Source organism: Chelonoidis abingdonii, chromosome 9 (genome assembly GCF_003597395.2).
Source record: "Chelonoidis abingdonii isolate Lonesome George chromosome 9, CheloAbing_2.0, whole genome shotgun sequence".
NCBI classification, from domain to species: domain Eukaryota; kingdom Metazoa; phylum Chordata; order Testudines; family Testudinidae; genus Chelonoidis; species Chelonoidis abingdonii.
Genome location: NC_133777.1, coordinates 4,133,616 through 4,146,774, shown reverse-complemented (window position 1 = coordinate 4,146,774; position 13,159 = coordinate 4,133,616). Strand labels below are relative to the sequence as shown.

The 13,159-nt window shown below is 44.1% G+C and overlaps 1 long non-coding RNA gene across 1 annotated transcript in view; it reads right to left on the bottom strand.

Moving 5' to 3' along the window:
• Positions 1-48: 48 nt before the first annotated feature.
• LOC142047299 (uncharacterized) overlaps positions 49-13,159 on the bottom strand; it is a 142,095-nt gene continuing 128,984 nt past the window's right edge. The window contains exons 2-4 of the long non-coding RNA XR_012656480.1: positions 11,660-11,803; positions 4,547-4,655; positions 49-89 (exon numbers count right to left, since the gene is read on the bottom strand). This is a non-coding gene — a long non-coding RNA (uncharacterized LOC142047299). The remainder of the gene's footprint in view (positions 90-4,546; positions 4,656-11,659; positions 11,804-13,159) is intronic.

The window sequence follows — 13,159 nt, the reverse complement described above, 5'->3', positions numbered from 1 at the left end:
AAGTGAAGAAAGGGGCAATTTATATATAATATGTAAAGTTCTGCTTACTGGATACATCGCAGCAGAACCTGCGGCTGGCACCGTCCAACCTGAAAGACAATAAACCATGTCTCCATTTAGGAATCCAGGACAGAGACCTTCACAATAAGACGTGCTGCTTCCCTCCCTACTCCCTGCAAATAGGGGTCAACAGACCAGTTCAGAACATCAGTCTTGCCTCACTCTCTTCTTTCTTTTGTTTCCTTATTTTCCTTCTTAATACAATATTTTATAGAATCATTTCTATCTTAGCAGCCCTTTTCCTTGTATCCATTCTGACCACGCGATGTGTGTGTCTACATGTTCACACGCATGTAGTATTCCTCCATCTGCTGACAAAAGTTGGTGTGGATTTAGGGGTGGGAGAAAGGCAGCAGATCAGCGGTGATGGAAACTGATGTCCCTCCATCCAGTCACTAGGCAAAGCATAGAGAGCAGCAGGAGAAATTTCCTCACATGGCTTCCTGCCGATAAACTTCAGCCTGAACTTGGAGGCCTCTGCCAGCAAAGATGCCAATTAGTTCCAGGAGCAGTGATGGCTTGAAGGACGTAGTGAGTGGGTAGCTGTGTGTTGTCTGGCTGACAAAGGAAAACCTTGCAAGCATCAGTAACAAAAATGCAGGTGAGGAATCGGCGAAGAAAAGGGAAAGGAATCAGACCCTCATAAAGAGATGGGGAGGAAGCTGGGAGCAGGGCAAGAAGTTCTCAGAGCAGGGACCTTGACAAATACTAGCAGCCATAGGGTCATACTGGAGGTCCCAGGGATTCAAGCTAGATGCACTGCAGAGCTTTATAGAAAGTTCCAGCATCGTCTCCAGGATAGACATTGCTGCAGATTTACAGACAGCTTCCTGGGGACTTGTTTTAAAGAGAACAATCTTGCAAGGCTGGCACATGAGGGGCTGAGCAAGCTCACACTAGTTTTCTCCTTATTCCCAGACTGCATTTCCCATGACCTGACTCTGTGACATGAGTTATAGACACCACAGTATTCGCTTTGTTCACCTGTTGGGGGCATCTAGGTCCTTTTAATGTCTGACCTCCCACTCTCTCTTTTCTGCAGCCTGGCTCCTCAGATCCCCAATCTTCTCTAATAGCCCAACAGTGCCCCACAACCCCCTCTCCAGACTGCACAGATGTGGGAACCCAAATGAGGGCCCAGGAGACCAGTAATAACCCAGGAAGCCTTAAAGTTCATAGTATAATTATTACCTACATGGCGGTGTTTGTAGGACAGCCCTCTTAGAGGCAAGAACACATCACATCCAAATGTGGAGGAGAAGACATGACCCGCCCTGAAGGGCTTCAACTCTGATGTCAGGCAAGTTGGAGCAAGTGAATGTCATGAACTATACAAAGGAGTGGAGGAGGACGGGCTGGTGGTGGTTAGAAGCTCATGTGGTTACATGGCTGGGTATATGCACAAACTCGACCAGGCTGAATCATTTCAAGGAGGTATTTCTGTGGGTTTGTTTTTCTAACCTAGCCATTGATACTAGGCAGGTGCTCAGTGTCCTGGGATTCATTCCACCAGGACTGTTATCCATTGCTTCAATGTCCTGACCTCGCTAGCAGAATGAGGAGAGGAAAACGGGGTTTGCCTGGGGTGCAATGGCATTGAATGTATAACATGGGGTGTTTCAGGAAAGGGCTGGGAAAGAGGCTTGCCCATTGCAATCCGCTGGAAAGGACAGGATGGATGCGAACACTGGGTAGTCGTCCCTCTCTGCAGTCCACCTCCCGGCCAAAGAGGAGGTTTCTGCAGAGGGCTTGAACTGTTTGATCATCAAGGATGGTTCACAGGGAGAAGTGCGAATCAGCCTCCCACAGGTTTGGCAACTGTCTGTTAACCTGTTCACATTGTCTTTAGCTAGCTATTCAAAGGATCTCTGCAGTTCTCCACTCCCTGTCCTTCCACTCCCTGGAGCACTTTATTATGAAACCTTAACCTAGGTCAGACAAGTTTGTTCAGGCCAGGCAGAAGTCAGTGCTGAGAGGCTGCCAAGACACTAGGCAGGAAGATCCATTTTAACATTCTTCCAGCAGCCAGATAGAATCGCATCTATGGGCTTGATCCAAAGCCCATTGAACTCAACAGGAGCCTTGCCAGGGAATTCCAGGGGGGTTGGACCAGACCTATAGGAACTGTCCTGCTAGAGATGATGTGTGCTCTATCCAGTCCTGCATTCTGCCTCCTGCTGTACAAGAGCAGATCAATAGACTGGCTAGTCTAGTATTTGCCTCCTGCCATGTCTGAACTGACAAAAGTGCCATCTCGTTCATTGTCTTATCTCCAGTGCTGAATTAAACTTCCCTCTTCTCTACACAGCCCAGCTATGGAATAATTTGAAAGCACTGATGAATGAAGCCCCACAACCTCCTTTTGGGGGAACGGTGGTCAAATAAGGTTAAGTGGCTTGCCCAAAGTCACATGGGAAAATGGGGGAAGAATTGGGACTTGAAGCCCAGATCGCCTGCGCTGAAACCACAAGGCCATCTTCCTCTCTCTGAGGAAGGCCAGTAAAAACCTTCCAATGCACCTGCTTATCACACTGTACCTACGTCTTGAGAAATAATGTGTTCACGACCTGAGGAGGGGATCTGCCTTCTTACTCCCTGAGGCATGAAGGGGAGGAATTGTTCAGGATGGCCAGAGGGCATAAATCTAGCAGTAACAAGATGAAACCAAGCAAAGGGAAATTTAAGCTAATTGATGAGAAACAATTCCTGTTGACGGTTTCCTGTTTGCCTCGTGCTTGAGGCTTTTAAAACTAGACTAGGGAGGGCCTTATAGATTGTTTCCCAGGGTACAATCTTCACTGGACAAAGTACGATGGGTTGGACGGGGTGAAATGGAGAGGTGGTACCAGATAAACAAGTACATCTGTTCTTCCTCTGATCTGGTCCAGTGTTCACTGAAGTTAATGAAGAGAGTACCTAATTTCTGTAATCGCCCTGTTGATAATTACCCTGGCTTGCAGATGCTGTTCTCATTCATGTCATTAACTGCCACACCCTTGTGATGATTAAATGAATGGAAGGTTGTGCAGGTCGGGAAGGGCTATCATTGCGGTATCATGTCCCGGAGCCAAAGGGAGGAACCTTCCGCTAGCTCTCACTTTCCTAATTCACAGTAGGTTTACTACTAGAGAAAGCCCTGAAAGATTTTTTCTTTTAAATAATAAGCAAGCATCTCATTGTCTCAATAGGCCCTGAAGTCCTATCGCCTGCTCGCAAGCAGCTGGAAATAGAGATGGTGGCATAATTATTACAACTTTCTTCCCGCTGCCTTTCGGCTCAGATATGCCAAGGTGCATAGCTGAGCACTTTGGCCCCAACCTAGGAAACTTCTTAAGCACATGCTTAACTTTAAGCATTTGAGAAGTCTCATTGATATCAATGAGTGGTGTTACCGAGTTACATTGTCCTACTCATCTAGGCCAATGCTCCTATTCATCATGGACTGTGAGCACAAAAGTGTCCCAGACTGTAATGAACACCTCCGCTTCCCAAGAAACCCAAACATAGGAAATAATCGATTTGCCTCCCACAGCAGGGCTGGGACGCAGAATTCAGTTGCTTTCTGTATCTACCACATTGTTGACATCTCTCTAGTACTAAGGTACCCAAGGACTGTATGAATATTCTTATAGCTGTTGCCTCCGCAATGCCTTATCATTTGTGGTGATATGAATCTTAATATTTTAGAGATAGGCAGGAACATCACAGTTGAACCTTACTAAACTTTTAGGAAGTTTGGGTTCAATCAGATTCCAGATCCAAATATCCCAATTGATACCATCTGTGATGTTGATGGAATCATAGAAAAATGAAATCACAGAATCATAGAGGTGTAGGATCTCAAGAAGTTATCAAGTCCAGTCCCCTGCACTGAGGTAAGACCAAGTAAACCTAGACCACCCTTGACAGGTGTTTATCCAACTTGTTCCTAAAATCCTTCAATTATGCTTGTGATTTCACAAATGTGACCATAACTTCAAGTGAGAAATTAAGGAAAAGGTACAGATGAATTTTTAAAGAAGCGAAGGGGGCAAACATCCTTAAGTAGCAAAAAAAAAAAAAAAAAAGAGAGCAGAGGAATAAAAAGAGTATCAGATTTTGGCAGAATCATTCCTGCAGAGAATGCTTTCCAGGAGCTTCCTCGCTACCATAATGAGTGCTGGAGATAGAGAGAGAGATCAGCTAGAGAGAGGCATATATCAGTGGCTCTTTAAAAATAAGATACATAGGAACTATGACCACGTCCTTTCTATGTGTTCACTAAAGAACCTGACATATTTTGGGTGACTGTTATTATAATAAATAGCAGTAACTAAAGGCTGGCAATTTAGGGGGTTATTATGGCAACAATCAAATTAATTTTGAAGTGATGTTTTATTATAGCATTTCTGCCCTGGAGAATTATTTCTGTAGAGATTTGCTTCAGTAATAGCCATTTGGAAGAATAATATCCGGGGTGGCTGTGCACTCTAATAATGGTACTTACCTATCAAAAGAAGCAAACCCAGCCCTCTGCGGAGAGATGTCATAGCTGCGAAGGTTCCCTTCGAATCCCTCTGCACTGTCGAGTCTACGCACAACAGCAAAGTAGTTAACTGCAATAGCAAAATACGCCAAACTTATCCTCAGGAGATTAGGAAATAAACAAGACCCCCATTCAAATGACGTGCCTTTTAAAAGATACTGACACCAGCTGACCCTCAGGAAACTGTGAAATTAATTATCAGAAACTGGCCTTAAATGCATTAAGGAACCCACTGCTTGTTGTGCTAACCAGACAAAGTGCTAGACTATGTGCAGAGATCAGAGCATTAGTTATACTTAGGCTGTCATGGGTTTCCTTTAGCAAACAGCCTACCCCTCATTAAAGAAAATAACAGGTTACATGGAAAACAAAGGCAGCTTGTCCTACCCAGTGCAGTGCATACCTCTGAGTTCTCAATCAACTCTCCTCATTGTGTGTGAGGTTGGAAACGGCACGGTACAAGAGGTCTGCTTTTCACTGTGTAAATCAGGGCGTGGATCTTAGAGTCTAAAAACGTCATTTGAAATTATAGGATGGATGATGAGTGTCTACCACACCTATAATCTCTGGGAATGTCAGGTAGCAAAAATATGTCGATTTGCTAATTGTTGCTGTCTCCCAGATACAGACAGGAAAGGCATCGAGTTCTAGTGAAGGGCCATATGGAATGGGCAGGATTAAATCAAAGGAAGGGCATAATGTCTCTGTCCCATGCACAGATCTCCCAGTGGCATCCACCTAACATCTGTGTGAAGAAGAAGAAGAAGGAGAGAACAGAGCAGTGCCTTGTGGACAGCCGGTGCTGTTTTCTAACGTAGGTATTTCTGACCCGGAGATTCTGCTCCCAGCCATGTTAAAGCCAATATACTGGAGCACGTAGCTTTGAAACCAATGTGGAGGTAGCAGCTGAGATCAGAGTACAGCCCTACATTACCACTGGGTCAGTCTCCCAAGCCATTCCTGAGAAATTCCGAAGAGTTATCCTGCTGCCTTATTCTCTTGCATAATCTCTGACCGAGGGGGATGCTCAGGTTTTCCCTCTGCCCACAGAAGACAGACATGGGAGAACAGCATCTCATCACATAACGAATGGATTGCTGACAACCCCTAGCATGGAGTGGAGGGGGAGGAGGGGTCAATCAAAATGTCAAAATTCCAACCAGCTCTCATTGCAAAGATTCCTTGAACTGTACAAAGCGCATTGAAGGCATCTCTGGAATCCCAGTCCACTGAGAAACCAGAGACTGATTCCTCCATACTCCTGAACTTCTGCACAATAGAGCAGTCTTGTAGCCTCCAATTTTTCTTTCATCTCCTCTATCTCGCTAAATTTCCTGTAATGTAACTTTACTGGCTTCCCAATCTGTTGTTCCAGGGCTAATTTCTGCAGGCCACTCTATTCCATAATCTAACATTCCTAGTAAATTGTTCACAGCTGTTCATTAGGAGTCTTTGTGTATTAATTGCATGCTCTAGATGGCTGAGGAATCACTGCTGGTGTTGGATTTGCAAGGTCCTTGGAGGAAATGTATCCTGGTAACTTCCATCCACCTCCACAGGGATTTAGTACCAGTTATGGAATCTCATGACTTTGACAGAGGTCTCTGGTCTTGTGCTGCCTCCAAGCTAAAGGGTTTTCATTGTCACATTGCAGATAAGATATCTGGACAGTTGCAAGTTGTGATAATGAAAGCATTTGATTAGGGATGGATGTCACATTTTCTTTCTGCCCCTTTAAGATTTTTACACAGTATCAACACCATGGTACTCAGCAGCAAAGCAAACAAAAGAGCATAAAGGCTCCTAAGCAAATGAGATTTACATTCTCATTTCCCATGCAGAAAGGAGGGTGACTTTGGTGCCCAGGTCTGAGGGTCTTTTTTGGTTGACTTTTATGCTATTGTTGTTCCTGGGGGAAAGTGCTACAGAAGAGGTAGGTTTTACACCTAGGTCTGTCCAATTATGTGCCATATCTGTACAGGGAAGTGGATTATTATTGAATTATTGTTCTACCATGTACTCAACCCCCACTTTCTCTGGATACTTGACACTCTCTAAGCATCACTTTACATGTATAGCAGCTATTTCTGTACTCACGTGACATCACTTTAAGCCACACACGTATATCTGTCTGACTCAGAATTGGGTGGGACATTGATACTATAAAGTGACTGGCAGAACACCCCTCCTAGCACCACCCAAACGACAGAGATGCTATATTTGTAAATAGCAGAATTCTGTAGATTCCCTGGTCAAAGTAACACACTTAAAATCATAAATATCATAATGGAGCTTTAAAATTGCATCTGTGCCACACAAAGGAAACATGTTTTTGCAGGAACTCAATGCTTTTCAATGGAAACCACCCAGTAGGGCAAGAAAATCCAGACAGCACTGGGTGCTGCCTGCAAGAGCCCTGACAACTATTCCTCATTTCAAAGCATGAGAAGCTGAAATACAAGAATCAGGAAAGGACCCACTCCAGCAGAAAAATCAGCACTGAACCTCCGTCAAGGGCCAGCTAATCATCCCAGCATATGGGACAGGAAGGAGTTCAAGCATCAGGATCAGCTGCTTGCGTCAGTCAGGAATGTACTCATCTCAAAATAGATACACAACAGTCACCACTTCCTTGCAGGAAAGAGAGCGCTCCCACCTGCAGGGACGGACTTTTATGTTCAATTCATGATCCCCCAAGTTCACTATTTCTGTTTATGTTCTTAAGTGGCCTGATGGGTTATTCTAGAATAACTAGCACCCAGCGGTGGTGTCTCACATTGTACTTAGAGCCGGATCTGACGCGCATCTCGTGGACACCTTTCCTTTCAACTTCACTGGGTGTCAATATGGGCCCTTTTTTACCTATTCTAAGTACCTGGTGTCAGGGAAAATACGGTGGGCTTACAACTTTGTTCAGGCTTTTAGGCCTAAACTTCAGATAAGCTTGTTTCTAGGCTGTGTTGAACTTTGGTTCAGCTTGTCTCTATGTATAAGGGGAAGAAAGGAGAGGGAAAAAGTGATGAAAGAATGAAGGAAAGTTGCTTCTGTGTGTCAAGAGGTAAAAGGAGTCACAGTGGAAAATTCCCAAAATGGAACAATGGCTTTTCTGTACAAAGGGCATGCGGGGGCAGAAAGATGTGGTCAGGGCCCCAAAAAGAGGAACTGGAATTGGATAAAGGGGAACCAGGAGATCTGTTAAGTTACAACAGCTGAGCTTGCTTTCGGGACTACAGAAAAGGTATTAGAACAGTCAAACCGCAGACTTGGCTAGGGATAACAGTAACAGGAAAAACCGTATATGGAAAAGCAATTGGTCACTTGCTTATGATTAGCATTGTATCCCAAATAAGGTAATTAAAATGTGTAACGAGCATGCTACATTTTGCGGTTTTAACCTTTATAAGCTTGGTAAGAATTGTAGAGAGCAGAGCAGCTTGCCTCTTGCATGGGGTCATGCTATCTCTCTCTGCATATATGCTTGTATGAAATAAAGGAGCCTCAGGCTGTCTGATCTAAAATCAACCATGTGGTCAATTTTCCGTAACACCGGGCAGTAACTCAAGTATCATTGCATGGTACCCATGGGAAAATGAGATCTAGATGTAGGTATCACACACCAGTGCCCAGGGAAGAGAGAATTGAACTGGAGACCTCCCGACTCTCTACAGCTTGAGCTAAAGAACTAGGCACAACTTCCCATGCCACATCCCTCCAGCCAAAAGTAGAGGGCAGCAATGGGGATAGCACAAAGACAAGGAAGAAAATAGAGAGTAGTGAAGGTGGCTTCAGTTGTGGAGCACATAGGGTGATGGGGTAGAATAAGGATAGAGAGGGGATAGGCAGATGGGGAGTGGTCCAAACCACTGAAAGCAAAGACAAGAAGCTGCGGGGGGCAGGAAGAAATTTTAGCCAGATTCCTGTGGAATTCAGTGAATCCAGGATTTTACCCCTGGACCTGATGTGGCAGGCCAAAGGCAACCAGTGGGCCAGTGGAGAGATTCATAGCGGGGATGGACACAGTCCAAGAGACAGACAATCATTACAGTTGACATCCTCTCTTCCATCCCCAAAAGAAAATAATTAAGTGTATTAAAGACACCTTTTCTCCCTTGCCTTAGCTGTGAATATTGCATCTACCTATGGCTCACGTTTTCCTTCGCTGGCATGAATTGCTAGCATATGCATTGTACGGGCTAGATATTTCTGGTCCAATATGCAATGCCAGGCTAGGTGCTGTAAAGGGAAAACAACACGAGGGTGTGGCAGTAAGTCATCCACATCCTGCAGAGGCTAGCGGCTGTTACAAAAGGCTTTGTTTATGTTGCTAATTAAAACCAATATTTGGTTGGGATTTATTATCATAAATCAGAGATCTCTTTGCTTTGGGAGGCCTGTGGGAAAGCAGGTGAACAACTCAGACCATGGACAAGTGCTCGTACAATATACCAAGAGGCCACTGGCAAATGTGTTTTTTGCTGGCAACAAGGGTTGGCAAATTCAGCAGAGACCTGACTGAGGTGCTCAGCCATAGAGTTGGTCCTGCATGGACATGGTGGGATGGGAAACTTGCCCTGCCAATAACTGTGCTCTGCTTACTCTGTGGGACGAATAGTCAGGACCAAATCCTATTTAACTCCATAAGAGGCTCTCCCTGGACTATAATGGGATTTGGGTTGGGTCCAAAGAGAACTGCCAATGTAGCCCTTTTTGTAAACTCCAAATCTCTCTGGAAATGTCCATTTGACTTTCTGTTATCCAAGTTATTGTGAAGAAGGAAAATGACATAGCCTAATGTCTTTTACAGTTCAGATTTGCTTTGTCAATGGCATTTTCTGAATCATCGTTGGTTGAACTGGTGGCATCTTTTCTAAGTCTGCTTGGGCTTCCACCAGCTTTACCGTGTTTGCCAGCCAGAGCATCCCAATGCCAGAGGGCAAGGGGCTTGTAGCCCCCAAATTTCACATTCCTGCATGTACCTCAGAATCTGACACTACTGCAGTCAGCCATTTTGTATGTTCAGCCACTGCCAGCTGAAACCCAAACATTACATATCTAGAAATAATTTTAGGGCCCTGAGAGGCAAGACCATACAGTTTTGCTATCGGAATTGGATTTTGGGACAGGGAGTTAAGATTCTATGAAAATAGAAGAAATGTTTGACAGCCAACTTTGGTTTTAGGCACCTCTGACATGTACGTTTTCTTATTGTTGTGATAGAAATGCTTTGCTGATAAGGTGAATAATGAATTGTTATTGGCTAGTGCTCGGGGAATTGTTTAGCCTATTAGGGGCTATTATGAATTGTGTGCTTTGTTCAGAGAAAATTTATAAAAATTTTAGTCAGAAAGTGTGCTTTGGAGCAGTCTGAGCAAGCTTTCCTTTGGGCCAGGGTCTGACACCTAAGTTCTCCAGCAGCTAGATGGAAAGAGGAGCTCCCTGATGCCTGTCTGCTGAGTCCTCTACACCATTGTGACACACTGTACCTCAAAATAGCACCCTGTAAGCCCCATATTCAACATTCATATATATGAAATATATTTCATAAGTTTGCTAGTGACATACAAAGGCGGCAAACCACTCCCAGAAGGATGCTCAGTGACCACTAATCTGCAGGGGAGTTGTGATCAACGGATTTACAATTCAGTGAGGGCTGCCCAAGCCCTGTGACTCAGCAAAGGCCATCACGACATGTCTGGGCTAGTATTTTCCAGGTACATGGACCAAGGGTATAAAATAAGGGACAGTGCATCATTCCTTTGTCTTTCTCCTCCTCCACTTATGCTGGAAGCAACAAGAACGTAAGAAAGACAGAAGACTTCAGCTGAGGAGACTGGTCCAGGTTTAAGGGAGAAACCTGTGTACTATGGACTTTAACATCCAGTGAGATGAGAAAATTGCTTGATCTAAATATTGCCTTGTGTATAGGGTTTAAGATTTAGATTCTGCACTTATCTTTTATTTCCTTTGGTAACTATCTCTGACCTGTTATGCCTACCACTTATAATAATTTAAAATCTACCCTTTATTCCTGACACTGCTTGGAGAGAAACAGTCACGTTACCACTGCTTTGGGTTCTTAAAACCCTAGGTGACAGGCTCACTGGTGGCTGTATCAGGTAGCAAGTTTCAGCTGGCCTGACCAGGTCAGTGTACCCCAATTCACTTATGTCATAATCTGTAACAGATGTCATGTCAGATACCCCTGGAAAACCAATAACACATTGATCATTAATATTCCTGCATGGTATATGTGCAGTAAACACCCAATGGCCTGTACAAATGTGAAGGAAATAAGGGACTAACATGTGTTTGACCCAGACAAGTCTGGGGAGTCTTTAAAGTCTTAAAGTCTTTAAACCATGATTTGAGGAATTTGGAAACTCAGCCAGAGGTTAGGGGTTTATGACAGAAGTGGGTGGGAGAGGTTCTATGTCCTGTGATGTGCAGGAGGTCATACTAGATGATCATGATGGTCTCCTCTGACCTTAAAGTCTATGAGTGGGTGAACAGGTTTTTTCCAGACAATGCCTCCACCCAGGTGCGATCACAGACAACTGGCAAGCACAGTCAAGTGGACATTCATTGGTATATGGAGGCTGCAGAGGCAGATCAATGGGCCTTGTAGAAAGCATCAGTGGGGAAGAACCCAAGCAAGCACAGTCAAGTGGACATTCATTGGTATAGGGAGACTGCAGAGGCAGATCAATGGGCCTTGTAGAAAGCATCAGTGGGGAAGAACCCACCATGGAACCTTCTCCATCAGGAGTCTCAGCAGTTAGGCCATGGACAAAGAGAACCATGGAGACTGAACATCTCTAAAATAGGCCAGGTCCCCTCTAAGACACTGAGACTTAGTGCAGCGTTAAAGCCAAAAACTGGAATCCAGAGGCCTAGATTCTGTTCCCAGCTCTGTCACTGACTTGCTGTATGAAGCTGGCCAAATCACCCATCCTCTCTTTCCTCTTCTGCTCAATGAGGGTAATGAAATTTATCCCCCGGGCATATTCAAAAGCTAAAGACATTTGCATTGGTGAAGCACTGTGATGGAGAGTGCTAGATATAGGTGCAAATTACCTCCAGGGCCTAATTCATGAAGTTTTTCTGGGGTCTGGTAAAATCCATTGCATCAGGAAAATGAAAATGGAGTTACTTCCTAAAGCCATTTTAGAAAATTGTTTATCAGCCACCACCAGTTCACAGGTAAATCAGCATCTGAACCTATCAAAATAAAGGGAGTGAAATGAGAAATGGAAATGATGAATATTTTGTGTCCTGCTAACCCCCATGTCTTTTTTTACAGTGTGCAAAAGATGTATAAGCTATTTCCCTCCATCCAGAGAAAAGGGATGTTGTGCAAAGGCAAACACATTCCTCTGCTGAAATGTCTGTGGAAAAGCAGAACACCAGTAAATGTACAACCAGTGCCCTAGTGCAGTCTTGAAAGGGACGTATTATGGACACAGTAACTCTCTCAATCCCTTTTTAATCTCTTCAGAATTGTACAGATCTAAAACCTGTTGGGACTTGGTGAATGACGGGAGTCTCCCCAATTCATTCAAATAATGCTTTGTGAACCTCTTTCCCTTGTGCACTGAAATATCCTTTGCCCCGTACATGCAAACAAAGAAACACACCTAAACAAACAAGCAGGCTTGTTAAGAACTTAATAGGCACTTAGTCAACCAGCATTTTCCCACATATCCCATTTCATTCACCAATGGATGAAACCTGCTCTTAAATCTTCATGCTAACCCTGACAGAAAGGGCCATTGCAGATAAGCCAATGCTTTTCCAAGGCAAACTCCTTGGCTGCCTGAAAGAAGCTGGTGATCAAAGGGTTAATTCATTTGCTACTTTTTCTTTCTCATGCCCCATCTTAGTCCTACCCTCTGTGAAAGCTTTTCTCTTAAAATGTGCCACCTTGGCTAGCATTGGCATATGGCCACCCATGGTAGCAGTGGAGGGAGTTCCAGTGTAGATAAGGCACAAGTAGCCTCTTAGCCCTTACATCACAGAGTCTCTTAACTACATATTTCATGTTAGTCTGTGAACAGCCGGGCTGTTCAATGTATTGTCTTGTCGTGGTGTTTTAAAATTAATTGCATGTATTATATCTGCAGACCTGAGGTTTCGCTCTGATGGTATAAACCAGGGTAGCTTCAATGACTTCATTGGAACTCACCAGAGAAAACAAGAGATCAGAATCAAGCCCAAAGCGTGGTATGTGCAAGGCACACATCTGGGTATTATTTCACTGTCCTTGTGTGTTCTGTGTGCATTTATTATGTACATCATATTAATACAAGTTTTTATGTTTTAAAACAGGATTCTATTTGTTCAAATGAGCAGCTCTTCTTGTTTGCTTGGGTGTTTTTGGTTACAGTGAGAAGCACGTGGGAGGGGAAAGCCTGTTGAAACACAGTCTTGAGTACCTCAAACCACACCTAAAACTCATGCAAGGTAACTAACATGGGGTGGAGGCTATCTGCCTTTTATGGCTCAGAACTATCTTTAAATGTAAAATCATCCAAGACCAGCAATCTTTGCCATCAAGCAGTTTCCCATGGTAAAAGC